Genomic DNA, 14,242 nt, shown 5'->3' with positions numbered 1-14,242 from the left:
TCCTCAAAGAATTCTGGTAGAATTATGAAGGGCAACCTATTTATAAAATCGTGCTGACTCATGCCTGCCGAGGCCTCTGTTCTGGTTGTATAAGCATTGTTAGCATTCCAGTAAGTGACTCTGGAATTAAATTTGTTAAACTCACCGGTTAAATTTCTCAGTTGATAGGTTTCAACTTTTTTTTTTGAATTTGGGGAATATATTTGCTATCCTGCAGTTTTTGTTTTGCAACCCGGTTATTATTGAGCTTCGGTGTTTAATGTCATTTTGTTATAATAGAGCAACTTGGTTGAATGGTCAGGGTCCACAGTGCTGGAGAATGCCAACCACTGGAGAGAGTTGGAGTGAAGTTGTGGTATATCAAGAGGTAATCATTAGGAAAAACAAAGCTTAGGTTTCATAAGCTTGTAGGTCACAAGAGGAAAGGAAGAGTTAGATTGGAAAGGTGTCTTACAACTAGCAGTTTGGTACAATGGTGAACTCACTCTGAAAGTGTTAAGGATACAGGGTGGAAAAAGTGTTGGGGACCAAGAGAGGAATTTTTAGGCAAACGTTTGCATAGTAGTATTGATAAATTCAAGCATTAAAACTAATTACCTGTAAAGTACTAGGCTGTATTTTATCTGGTGCAAATGTCTTGAGGGCATTTAATGCTTTTAATGTTTCTTCATAGCACTCACTTTGATGCATAATATATACTTCTGAGCCATTTTGACAGACTCTGGGATCTCTCCATTATCTTTATTCAAAAGAATTAATTGAACACATTCATCATTTCTGATATATTTATGTTAAAAGAATTCCTACTGTGGCGTTGCTTATTCTGTAACACTTCGGCTATATTAGATATACTTAAAAATGTCTTGCTATTGGTGCTTACATCAGTTCACCTTTCTGTTTCACTTGCGCATCTTCTGACATGCGGTTGAGAGGTTCACAGCCACCTTCCTTTCCATAGGTCAGAGCAAAAGTTATTTACACAGCTTTTCCTTGTTCCTAAAAGATCTTTTATACCCTTGGAACATTTGATCCACCTTCCCTGTCATTTCTGTCGTCTGTGGATCTCTCCAAAATCTGCTACTGTCTGTCTCAAGGCCGTGATCCATGACTGTTCGGCCATATGATTTGAATAGAACTTAAATTCTACATCATTCTCTCTCCTTGTTTCAAACTAAGAGGCAAGGAGCGTTATTTGGAGTTGATGCTACCTCAGCGTACAAAGCACAAGTGATTACAATTATAGAACTGTATCAATCCTATAGTTGTTCCCTGCTTTTTTTTGTATAGTCTCTCTATAGCAACTCTCCAGGCTGGACGGTTTGACATCAGGAGATCACCATTCAGTGAATCATAGGCATTGTTTTGTGTCCCATCATTGCATACTGGAACATTCTTAAGAACGACCCTCAAGACTCATAAAAAAGGATTCAGCTCTCGAGGTGTAGGATTCAAAAACAGAAAAGTTATGTTAAACTTGTATAAAACATTGTTAAGCCACACTTGGAGCAGAATTTTTCATTCAATGTGCAGGCACCTGCCTGACCCGTTCGAGTGTGAAATAGTGTGTGATGACGTCGGGCGAGCGCCCTGATGTCATCGCGCACTCGCACGATATTTCGGTTGGCAGGCATATGCGAGAGTCGACAGTGCTCCCGCCAACAATTAAGAGGCCTATTAAGGCCATTAACGTAGTAATCAATGGTAATTTTTCATTGCCTGTCCAATGTTATGGTTGGCGGGCAGGCGAATTGGCCTGGTGGCCTTTGCTTTTTTGAGGAAGCCTCGTCCATGGACGGGATGAGGTTTCCGATATTAATTAAAAAGAAGATAAAAATGTTTGGACAGAATTTGCATCAACCATATGTTCAGGTGACTGATCCTAAGGCGTGGACAGTCTTTTCAGCATTTGAAAATCTTTATTTATGGCTTTTGAATCCTCCAGCTCCCTGAGGCAGCTCTCTGCCTTCAGGGAGCTTTCAATGCGCACTCTCCTGTGCCCACGCTGACTTCAGCCTCGCCCTCCTCCCACCCTCACCCTGGCAGCACTGAGCATTTCAGCACGCCTTTCACACTGGCTGGCCAGTAATTAGCCAGCCAGCGTGAAATTGCGTTCGGGTCCGATCGTGAGTGGCAGCCCATTTCCCAGCCACTCCTGTGCCCGACAACCACGCACTCCGAACTCAAAATCCTGCCCTTAGAGTATGTGTACCGTTCTAATCTCCATGTTGCAAAAAGGATATACCCACTGAAGCATGTGTAATAAAGGAACCTTTGCAAGGATGATACCAGAACTCTCAGGATACAGCTATCGGGAAAAACTGAATAGGTTGGGCTTTTTTCTCTAGAAAAATGGTCACCTGATAGAGCTCTTTAATGTCATGAATGGGCTCAATAGGGTAGAGGTAGTGAAGGTGTTTTCACTTGTGGGGATGTCCAAAATTAGAGACCATAAATTTATGATGGTTACTATTAAACCCAATAAGGAATTCAGAATAAAATTCTTCACTCACAGAGTGGTTAGAATGTGGAACTTACTGTCACACGGAGTGGTTGAGGTGAATAGCATAGTGGAACATTCTCAAGGATGTACTTACCTATCTCACCCTGAAATACAGAGGTGAGTGCAAGAAGGAGAAAGGGATAGAAGGATTTGCCAATATTGGAGGCACAATTGGAGCATGAACAATGGCGTCAACAGTGTAAGAAGGGGACTACTTGGATTAACGGTGCTCAACAAAAGGATATTGATGCTGTTGTTACATTGTGTATATATCTGAGCTGGAGGTGGGTAAAGAAATCTGTGATTGAATTGTTAACTTATGGCCGGCAAGATTGAAACAAGTGCTTCCTGGACAACGATCCAAAGCAAAGATGTTAAATTCTGAGTAACATTAACTCCTTATGAGAAGTTAACGTAGAACCTTTTGGCTTAATATCTTTTGACATTGCAACTTAACATATTAGTCCCTTTATCAGATCTGCTGGGACTTGGGTGGCTGGCTGGAAAGAAATGTGGGAGAGGGTTTATTTCCTCTGCTTGGAATTGCCTTTGTAGTCACGAAGTGTATGAAAATGTATCCCGTGTTGACAGCAAGACATACAGTGGTGATTTAGGTAAATTGGGCTAATCGTTTTGCTGGGAAGTCAGCAGAATGAATAGAACTGGTTAATTCTTTCTGCTGGGATCACTGTGTTATAGTCAGGTTGATGAAAGGGTTGATTCCTGCTTCTGAGAACAAGGTTTATGCTTACGAGCTATGGATAGACAGTCAGATGAAAGAGTTAATCCCCTCTGCTGGGAACATACTTTCTGGTGACTCCCGTATCCTGGGAAGAGGTGAGGGGAATGCCTTAAACCCTACAGCCTGGAACAGCCTCTGTGCAGTAGTTGGTTCTAGCTCATTAAAGGGAGGGTTAATATCCTGAGTCATGTCTGGCTACTGCTGCTGCCACTGGAATGCATCTCCCTATTGATGAGGTTTTCTAGCTGAAGGATAAGCAGAACGATGTTGTGACTATGTTCTGCTGCTGATGTGCAATCCGATAGCGAGGCCTCGAGACAGCTAAAAGAAGCAGTCTGTGTGTAATGTAATTACAGTGCTGACGAGGGCTGTGATGCAGGATTAGGTGCTATATACAGTACAGAAACTGCTCGACACTTCAGTAGCACTCCTGAGGCATAGGTGGGCGAAGATGCTGCTTATGTCGGTCAAAAGGATGCTTAACTTATTTTAAAATATCTTTTAGTAACAGGATTGCAGTGAGGAGATTGCTTATCGACAGGAGCAGTTCTGATGATTCCTGCCACCTTCAAAGCATGCGGTGACTGGATTCTTGTAGAATTGTTTTATTTTAATAAGTCGGCTGCAGAGGATTATTTTTCAAAAGCTTTTTTTTCCCCTTCCAACTCCCCCCCCCTCCCTTCTCCATTGCAGGGCAGTGCCATGCTGTATCTCTATCCACATTTCTGACCTCTCTTGGCATTTCAAGGTAAGAGCTGTCTTCACTGAGGTGGGTTTGAGCCTTTAAAGCATAACCCTTTCCAGAAAGAAGAGTTTTTCCAAGTAGCAGAATAATGAAAGTGTGTGATATGTTCAAGGCAGCATTGTCCATTGAAACTGCAACTGTATTTATACTTTTATAGCGTCAAGATTGTTCATGTGTATTATTCTGAGGGGAGAGGGCTGGAGTGGGCCAAGTGTTAAATAGATGATATGATTTAAACATGATGCATGTACAGTATGGTGAAACTGAGCCATATAAGACCAAGGGAGTTGGGTGGGGGTTGCCATCTTTAGTTGCAGTACCAGATGTCCCATCATGGATCCTTGTCTTCCTGGCTGGATGCTTTGCGTCTTATGGGTGGATGCGTGATGCCTTGCGACAGCTCAGGCTTGCTCTCAGTTGTGGTGCTGTCTGCAGTAACTGTCTGCACCACAGGAAAATCAACAGAGTGTTTCTCTCACCATCAGGGCCCGTTTCACAGCAGGGATACTCACCGTCATTTAATGAGGGGAAACTGGAAAGCGAATCCCATCAGAAGGACCCTCTCCTGCTTTTCCAGCTGGTTTCTTGTCCTCCTGTTTTATTTCTCACGGCCTGCGAAAGTTGTGATGGTCCCGCATGGGATGTTATGATTTTTGCGTTGGCCCAAGAAAGTTGGCTCAATCCATGTAGCAAGCGCAAAGGGAGAGCAAGTGTTGACCTCCAGAATCTAGGTGACACCTACAATATCCAGTTGACTTGGAAATGATGATGATGTAGATGAACTGAAGGAATAGATGAAGATGAGCTGAAAGGCGTTTCAACCTGCAGCTTATAAGCAGCCATTTTGTATAGAACAGTGGCATTACAAATGGGGGATTGATGTCACCCTTCCTATTCATGAAGCTGCTGGGGTTAAACTTCAGGAAGTCAAGGAAGGAGGAGTTTTGTACACAATATTGTGTGCAAGCTGTCGCGAGCTGCCAGTTTTCGAGGAAAACCCACAATCACCAGGGTTAGCTGGGAAAGTGTGCAATTACCTACCTTTATAGTGTTCTGCATTATGTGACATTCAGCAAAATACAATTTCCCTTTCAGCAGCTACAATGAGAAGCATCACAAATATTGGTACTTTTATTCCATCATGCGCAATCACAAATATGTGGGTGTGTGTCAGTGTCTGTGCCTCTTCATAATTTCTTCAGAATCGTACATTAGAAGTAAAACCAGGTCACTGTCAGAGAGCTTAAACTGTGCAGATTGCAGCTGCCCTTCATCATTTTATCAGCTGTAGTTCCGGAGAGATACGTGCTATACTTGGTATTAGTGCTGGAGGCAGTAAATCCGCACCCTGTCCTCATGTGGGTGATATTGCAGGGCCAGATGGAAGAGCGTTTGCTTTCAGCATTTTAGTTAAAAGGTCTATTGGAGGAAAACAATTCCTTATGTAACCACTTAGAAATGTTTTGGAAATAATCAGAACCTTGTAGAATATCTCCCACTGTAGATAATTGTTAAGTGGGAAGAGATGTGTTGAAAGGGTTAATCCATCTGTTAGAAAAATTGCTAGCCAATCTCTCCTGTAGCTGAGAAGAGGTGGGTTTAAAGGTGTGAATTCTGCGCAAAATGTATTTTCCCAGGCTGCTTCTAACCCTTAGGTTTAAAACAGATAAATCCTGCATCATGGAGGATAGAGAGGTGCAGGTAAGTGTAGAAGTTTTTCCCATCCTTCCTTTTGCATTGCTTGGCGTTATAAAATAACCCAACTGAATATGGCAGTATCAGACCGCCAGCGACCTTACCTGCGAGTATTTCCCTGTAAAAGACATCCCTGCTCAGGCACTCCAATGCAGTATTCAGGAAGTGCTGCATCATGCACTGTGCTGCTCTCTGAGTGAAGCAGTAAACCTAAACTTGTTCTGGCAGTTCTAACAATGCTATTAGCACAAGAAATTTATTAGGACCCTGGCCTACAATGATTGGCACTTCTCAAATTTAAAATTCTCGTCCTGATGTTCAAATCTCTCCATGGCCTCACCTCCTTCTATCATTGTAGCCACCTTCAGTTCTACAATCCTCAAGATCTCTGAGTTCCTCCAGTTCTGACCTCTTGTGCATCCCTGACTTTCATCACTCCATCATTGGTGGCCATGCTTTCAGCTCTGGAATTCTCTCCCTAAACCTATCTCCATCTCTCTTCCCCTCTTTAAGATGGTCCTTAAAATCTATCACTTTGACCAAACTTTTAGTCACCTAATATTTCTTTATGTGGCTTAGTGTCAAATTTTGCCCAATAATACTGCTGTGAGACTCCTTGAGATGCTTTCCTACATTAAAGGCACTATAGGGGTGGTGCTGCTATGGTACAGTATCTTGCAAAGCATTTTGTTTATTCAGTGACGTGAGCTGCTCTGCAATGATGCCGTAATGTGTTTTGCTTTATTACTTGTACTTTTCAATATAAGTTACATTCTGATGAAAGCTGCTTTTAAAATGTACATGCTGTGGCAGATGAAAAGAAAGAACATGATTTCCATAGCACCATTCTCATCCTCAGGATGCCTGAAGCCACCAGATTCCTTTTGAGTGTAGTTGCTGTTGTTTTGTAGGGAAAGGCTGCAGCTAGTTAGCACAGTAGAGATTCTGCAGGTTGGCAAGCCATTCAAAATGATGATGCAGCATGTCTAGGAACACTACATCAGCCCGAAAACTTAGAGTGCCATTTCCCTTTAAATGCCCATGTCTGCCATCTGCTGATGCACAGCAGGGCAAGCTATTAACTGTTATACTCCATTGATCAGCCAGGGTCACGATCAGTAACAAGGGTCGATTAACATAGCTAGCTGAGAATGCCGTTCCGTCAGTTACCCTCCTTCAGAGCTAAGTAGGTGTGGCAGACTGTGGCCTCATTTATTACTGTGTCCCTGTCTTGTATCTCAATCTGAATAGACCCTAACCTAATGGAAAATGAAACATTTGCAAGTATCCTGCTGTCCATTTTCCGTGATGTAAATTTAAAGGTCAATAAGTATCGCCGTAAAATAATTAAGGACAAATTTTTATAAATATTGTCAGGAAGTAAATGTTGAAATGACCGTAGTATTTTAACTTAGTGTTTATATTTGGAATTTTATGACACTGAACTGTCCTATTACCACCTGACTGTAAGCTTAAAGGGAGAGGCCTGCAATCCAACTGCGGCCCAGTGAGTTTATCACAACCTGCGAGCTATATTAATAGAGCGGGAACTAGATTATCCAATAACTTTACGTTCCTATAGCAATAGTCAGCTGCTGTCAGACCAAAGCCTCAGACATGGCAAAGAATGTTGAAATTGTTTTTTTTTATTCACTCAGGGGATGTGGGCTTTGCTGGCTAGGCTAGCATTTATTGCCCGTCCCTAGTTGCCCTTGAGAAGGTGGCAGTGAGCTGCCTTCTTGAACTGCTGCAGTCCCTGTGGTGTAGGTACACCCACAGTGCTGTTAGGAAGGGAGTTCCAGGATTTTGATCCAGCAGCAGTGAAGGAATGACACTATATGTTCAAATGAGGATTGTGTATGGCTTGGAGGGGAACTTCCAGGTGATGGTCCCATGTATCTGCTGCCTTTACCCTTCTAGATAGTAGTAGTCATAGGTTTGGAAGATGCTGCCTAAGGAGGCTAGGTGAGATTCTGCAATGCATCTTGTAGATGGTACACACTGCTGCCACTGTGCATCAGTGGTGGAGGGAGTGAATGTTTGTGGATGGGGTGCCAATCAAGCTTTGTCCTGGATGGTGTCAAGCTTCTTGAGTGTTGTTGGAGCTGCACTCATCCAAGCAAGTGGGGAGTATTCCATCACACTCCTGACTTGTGCCTTGTAGATGGTGGACAGACTTTGGGGAGTCAGGAATTGAGTTACTCACCACAGGATTCCTAGCTTCTGACCTGCTCTTGTAGCCACAGCATTTGTATGGCTAGTCCAGTTCAGTTTCTGGTCAATGGTAACTCCCAGGATGTTGATAGTGGGGGATTCAGTGATGGTAAGGCTATTGAATGTCAAGGGGCAATGCATAGATCCTCTTGTTGGAGATGGTCATTGCCTGGCACATGTGTGGCACAGATGTTACTTGCCACTTGTCAGCCCAAGCCTGGATATTGTCCAGGTCTTGCTGCATTTGGATATGGACTGCTTCAGTATCTGAGGAGTCATGAATGGTGCTGAACATTGTGCAATCATCAGCGAACATCCCCACTTCTGACCTTATGATGGAAGGAAGGTCATTGATGAAACAGCTGAAGATGGTTGGGCCTAGGACACTACCCTGAGGAACTCCTGCAGTGATGTCCTGGAACTGAGATGACTGACCTCCAACAACCACAACCATCTTCCTTTGTGCTAGGTATGACTCCAACCAGCAGAGAATTTTCCCTTTGATTCCCATTGACTCCAGTTTTGCTAGGGCTCCTTGATGCCATACTCGGTCAAATGCCTTGATGTCAAGGACAGTCACTCTCACCTCACCTCGGGAGTTCAGCTCTTTTGCCCATGTTTGAACCAAGGCTGTAATGAGGTCAGGAGCTGAGTGATTCTGGCAAAACCCAAACTGAGTGTCAGTGAGCAGGTTATTTCTAAGCAAGTGCCGCTTGATAGCACTGTTGATCACCCCTTCCATCATTTGACTGACGATTGAGAGTAGACTGATGGGGTGGTAATTGGCCGGGTTGGATTTGTCCTGCTTTTTGTGCACAGGACATACCTGGGCAATATTGGAAGGCAGTGGCATAGTGGCATTGTCACTGGACTGGAATGTCCTGGGACCTGAGTTCAAATACCACCATGGCAGACGGTGAAATTTAAGTTCACTAAACATCTGGAACTTAAAAAGCCTGACGATGACCATGAAACCATTGTTGTTAAAAACCCATTTTTACTTAAGTCGATGCCGATTTCATTCGTTCTAGACCTCAAAGCAGTTTGATACAACTGAGTGGCTTACTGGGCCATTTCAGAGTCAACCTGGGCCTGAAGTCACATGTAGTCCAGTCCAGGCAAGGATGGCAGATCCTTTCTCCCCCTAAAGGGCATTAGGCGACCAATTTACGACAATTGATTCATGGTCATCATTTTATTGTATTCAAATTCCACCATCTGCCGTGGTGGGATTCGAACCCGGGTCCCCAGAGCATTACCCTGGGTCTCTGGATTGCTAGCCCAGTGACAATACCACTGTGCCACCACATATATTTTTTATACTTTGAAAATTCTTAAAGTGGGGTGTTTCTGAGATAATGTGATGACTCATACCACAAAGGAATTTTAATGCAATTACCTGCTTTTATCAATGAGATTTTGTGACACATGTATTGACTGGATTCTTAATGTGCCTCCTCTAAGCAGATTCTTTGAAAATGAAGATTGGAGGAACAGCACAATAATAAGTAATAATGAACTAGTATAATTTTTAAAAATACCAACCAGGTTAAAAAAAAAGCAATGAAAATGGTTAAAAAAAAACCACACAATTCATTGAAGATGTTAATCTTGATAATAAACAAGGAAGAATCATGTGAGATACTGAAAGGTCAGAGCGAGTCATACATGAATCATCTTAGTAGTTCATCTCCCATAGTGCAGGTCATAATGAATCAGACATTAAGGTGTTTTACATTATGGGCCTGCTGAGCCTAAAATTAATATCCACTCTTAATGGTGCCAGAGTAGTCTTTCCCCCTGTTATAGGGCATCTCTCTACTCACATTCCCCTCTCCCCTCCCACCTCTGGTCTTTGTCCATTTTCCACAACAGACTTTCTTTCACATCGCTATTCAATATGTTCGGTCTCTCTTTCTCCTCCCACAAACATGGTACATTTCTGCCCTTCTGTCTCTCCTGTCACCCAAACAGAATGTTGCTTTTGCTCTGTGTCCCTTCTCTGCCAGGTCCCTAACAGCATCTCTGCCTCTCTGTGTTCCCCTGCCAGCAGGATTTTTATCTCATTCCATCTCAACGAGTTCTGCCTTCTCCACCAAAACTCTCTCTGTTGCTGCCCACCTCCCTCGACACAACAGTTTCTGAATCTCTCCCTTTTCACCGTTCTGCAGGACTGCTGAAATAAATGAAGCTAGTTCACTCACTGGAGAGGAACCTCCTGCCCATGTACGTGCTGGAGCTGTAGTCGGTTCCATCAGTGGTTTTTAAACATCTTTAGGTTGTTCACCATAAAAATATTCTCATAATCTCTCCCTGTCTTCGACTATGGATACTGTTAATGGTAAGTTTGCAAAAAGTAGTTCACCCCTTCTCTTTTTGTTTTTTTCTCTTCTACTCGTGTTTCTCTTTTCTTCCCATTTTCTTTACCTTCACTTCTGTTTTTTTCTCAGTTCCTCCACAGCTGTTTTTCTGTTCCTAGGGAAGGATTTTTCAGACGGCGGGGTCTCCAGTCCCATCACCTGAAGAGACCAGCTGCCCTGCAACCAATTGGCTGGAGGCGGGATGTCCACCCCTCACTCAGGAAGAAGTCCCACCTCAAAGAACAGTCAGCCATCTGACTGGCAGCTCTCCATTCCCATCAGTGCTACCTGGAGCAGTGGCCACTACTCAGACCACAAGCAGTCCCATCAGTCAAAATGTCGGAGCCCACAGGACCAGGTAGGTGCTCTTGGGAGGGTGTCGGTTACTGAACTCTTAAAGAAGTCTCAGTAATTTTCTGTAGGTTAACTATAAATCTTTATTAACTACTAGAACCATTTACACATGTAAAGTAAAGGGTACAGGCTAGGAGCTGTCTCCATGCTTAGGCCTATTCACGTCTCTGCTCAACACCACACTGGGCCTGGGTCATGTGTTCTCTTATATGTGCCAATCCCTTATACTACAGGTGCAGGGCCTCGCAGTGGGGATGGGAGGGGAGGCCTGGGAGAGGTGATGAGAGAGGGGGTGTGGGTCATGATGGCAAGGCTAGTCAGAAGAGAGCACCCAGGAGAGGTAGACATAGGAGGTTGGGTGGGTGGGGGGGCGGGGAGAGCGAGGGGAGTGGGGGTGCCTGATGTGGAAAATGGGGCCATTGATGGATACTGCCCCCTTTCCCACCCGAGGCCCGAGCAGGGTGATCTGCTGGGCATTTCCCACCACCCCCAATCCCCAAGTCCTCCCACCAGCTGAAAAATTCTTAGCCGGTTGGCAAATGGCCCTTAAGTGACCATAATTGACCACTTAAGGGACTCATTTGGCCACCCTAGGCTTCCCCTGTCTCCCCATTTAGTTACGGAGAGGTCAGTGGCTTGGGAGGGTGGCTTGCAATCCCACCCGCGGTGGACCATAAAATTCTGCCCTCAGTTTCTGTTTTTTTTATGTTTCACATTCACCTTTTCTTATTCTTTTGTCTTCACCTCCCTTGTTTGCCTCTGTAACACTTTTTTTTTTACTCTGTTTTTTGTGCCACTTTGGGCTAAGCATAGGACAGCAGGACGAAAGAAGCTTACAAAGTGAGAGGCACCAGGCTGGGGCCAGGGGTGCTCCAAAGGGACGGGAGGCATATCTGAAAATGTCTGCATCAAAACAGGTAAGAGATCAACCACAAGATGGAACATTGTGCTCGCTTGAATAACACCTGTTGATTTCAACAAAACTGTGTTACCCCAATTACTCTTGAGAGGACACCCCACAGCTAGAATGAGCCCTGTTTCAAGCATACTTTTCCAAATGTTACTCTGATAGCAACATCAGAAGCAGGTTAAAATCCATGAAACTTTCACTGCACCCTCCCTGTAGCAAGTCTGGAACAAATTTGTATAGCTCACATTTTTGTGATGTGGCAGTCACCCAAAAACTCTGTAGAAACGATTGGAAAAGGTAGCCTGTGTGGGGTTGTAATTTGTGCTGTAACCCGGGTAAGAGGATTGAGTTCACAAACCAGCAATGCTATTGCAGACTACCGACAATGTTACTTCCTCACACAGTGAATTTCTGCTTTAGGGCTGGCAGCTGCAGAACTGCACCTAGTTCAAGGTCATATGCTGTTTATTTAGGACAGCCTTCAATACTAGAACTATCCAATGACTGAGAAACATCGTTTCTCACTCTCCTATTTTCCCTCTGTCCCTATGCACTGTGACTGTTTACTAGTTTTCATTCAGGTAGTGTGGCCCATCTCTGTTGGGGAGGAGCTATGTACCAGAAGTGTGCTGTGCCTGACCTAGGACTGGTGTAGGACCTAGGGCCAGAAAACTGGGTAGGAGAAATGAACGCAACTGTAGGACTTGCACCAGCCTCCTGGCCCGAGAAATGCTATAAATTTGAAAATAGAAAGGTCAGCTTATTTTCAGTTTGCTACTGGACATGCTCTGAGGCGAATGCTGATGAAAGACTGCACTGTCCACTTCATGGACCATCACTCATGCCTGAAACAGGAACAGGACAGTGAGGTAGAAGATTGCCAGCAGAGCCCTACTCTGCCCTTTACAACAATGTGATGCGTCTGTACCTGTAGCGAATATACTCACTTGATTTCATGGGCAGGATTTTCAGGCCCTGTCGAGATCGGAAAATGAGCTGGATGGGGGTTTAACTAACTTGCAGGAGTTTTTGTTTAATAACTTGCAGGAGTTTTTGTTTAATAACTTGCAGGAGTTTTTGTTTAATAACTTGCTGGAGTTTTTGTTTAATAACTTGCAGGAGTTTTTGTTTAATAACTTGCTGGAGTTTTTGTTTAATAACTTGCTGGAGTTTTTGTTTAGTAACTTGCAGGAGTTTTTGTTTAATAACTTGCTGCAGTTTTTGCTTAGTAACTTGCAGGAGTTTTTGTTTAATAACTTGCTGGAGTTTTTGTTTAGTAACTTGCAGGAGTTTTTGTTTAATAACTTGCTGGAGTTTTTGTTTAGTAACTTGCTGCAGTTTTTGTTTAGTAACTTGCAGGAGTTTTTGTTTAATAACTTGCAGGAGTTTTTGTTTAATAACTTGCAGGAGTTTTTGTTTAATAACTTGCTGCAGTTTTTGTTTAACTTGCAGGAGTTTTTGTTTAATAACTTGCTTGAGTTTTTGTTTAGTAACTTGCTGCAGTTTTTGTTTAGTAACATGCTGGAGTTTTTGTTTAATAACTTGCAGGAGTTTTTGTTTAATAACTTGCAGGAGTTTTTGTTTAATAACTTGCTGCAGTTTTTGTTTAATAACTTGCTGGAGTTTTTGTGTAATTTAACTTGCTGGAGGTTTTAGTTAACTGACTTGCTGGAGTGTTTGTTGAACTGACTTGCTGGAGTGTTTGTTGAACTGACTTGCTGGAGTGTTTGTTTAACTAACTTGCTGGAGTGTTTGTTTAATAACTTGCTGGAGGTTTTGTTTAGTAATTTGCTGGAGGTTTTGATAATTTAATGTGCTGCAGTTTTTGTTTAATAACTTGCTGGAGTTTTTGTGTAATTTAACTTGCTGGAGTTTTTTGAGGAGGTAACAGAGATGGTTGATGAGGGTAATGTGGTTGATGTGGTGTACATGGACTTCCAAAAGGCATTTGATGCAGTGCCACGCAACAGACTTATGAACAAAGCTATAACTCGTGGAATAAAAGGGACAGTAGCAACATGGATATGGGATTTGCTGAGTGACAGGAAACGGAGAGAAGTGGTTAATGGATGTTTTTTGGGCTGGAGGAAAGTTTGTAGTGGAGTTCCCCAGGGGTCAGAGTTGGGACCCTTGCTTTCCCTGATATATATTAATGACCTGGACCTTGGTGTAGCGGGCACAACTTCAAAGCTTGCAGGCGATTTGAAACTTCGAAGCATTGTGAACTATGAGGAGGATAGTGTAAAACTTCAAGGGACATAGACAAGTTGGTGGAATGGGCAGACTGGTGGCAAATGAAGTTCAATGTGGAGAAATGTGAGGTGATTAATTTTGGTTCGGAAGAACATGGAGAGACAATAGAAACAAAGGGCACAATTGTAAAGGGGGCGCAGGAGCTGGGGGACCTTGGTGTATATGTGCATAAGTCATTGAAGGTGGCAGGACAGGTTGAGAGAGCGGTTAATAAAGCATACAGTGTCCTAGGCTTTATTAATAGGGCCGTAGAGTACAAGAGCAAGGAGGTTATGTTGAACACATATAAGACATTAATTCGGCCTCAGCTGGAGTGTTATGTCCAGGTCAGGGTGCCACACTTTAGGAAGAATTTGAAGGCATTGGAGAAAGCACAGAAAAATTTCACGAGAATAGTTCCAGGGATGAGAAACTTCAGTTATGAAGGTAGATTGGAGAAGTTAGGACTGTTTTCCTTGGAGAAAAGAAA

At 43.3% G+C, this 14,242-nt stretch overlaps 1 long non-coding RNA gene across 1 annotated transcript in view; it reads left to right on the top strand.

The window, feature by feature from the left end:
• LOC144687103 (uncharacterized) overlaps nucleotides 1-10,546 on the top strand; it is an 85,685-nt gene extending 75,139 nt beyond the window's left edge. Inside the window, exon 3 of the long non-coding RNA XR_013578061.1 lies at nucleotides 10,376-10,546. This is a non-coding gene — a long non-coding RNA (uncharacterized LOC144687103). The remainder of the gene's footprint in view (nucleotides 1-10,375) is intronic.
• Nucleotides 10,547-14,242: the final 3,696 nt, after the last annotated feature.

The sequence above is a fragment of the Cetorhinus maximus genome, chromosome 12 (genome assembly GCF_964194155.1).
Source record: "Cetorhinus maximus chromosome 12, sCetMax3.hap1.1, whole genome shotgun sequence".
NCBI lineage: Eukaryota > Metazoa > Chordata > Chondrichthyes > Lamniformes > Cetorhinidae > Cetorhinus > Cetorhinus maximus.
The sequence above is the reverse complement of the archived record's forward strand: the minus strand, read 5'-3'. Positions and strand labels throughout refer to the sequence as shown.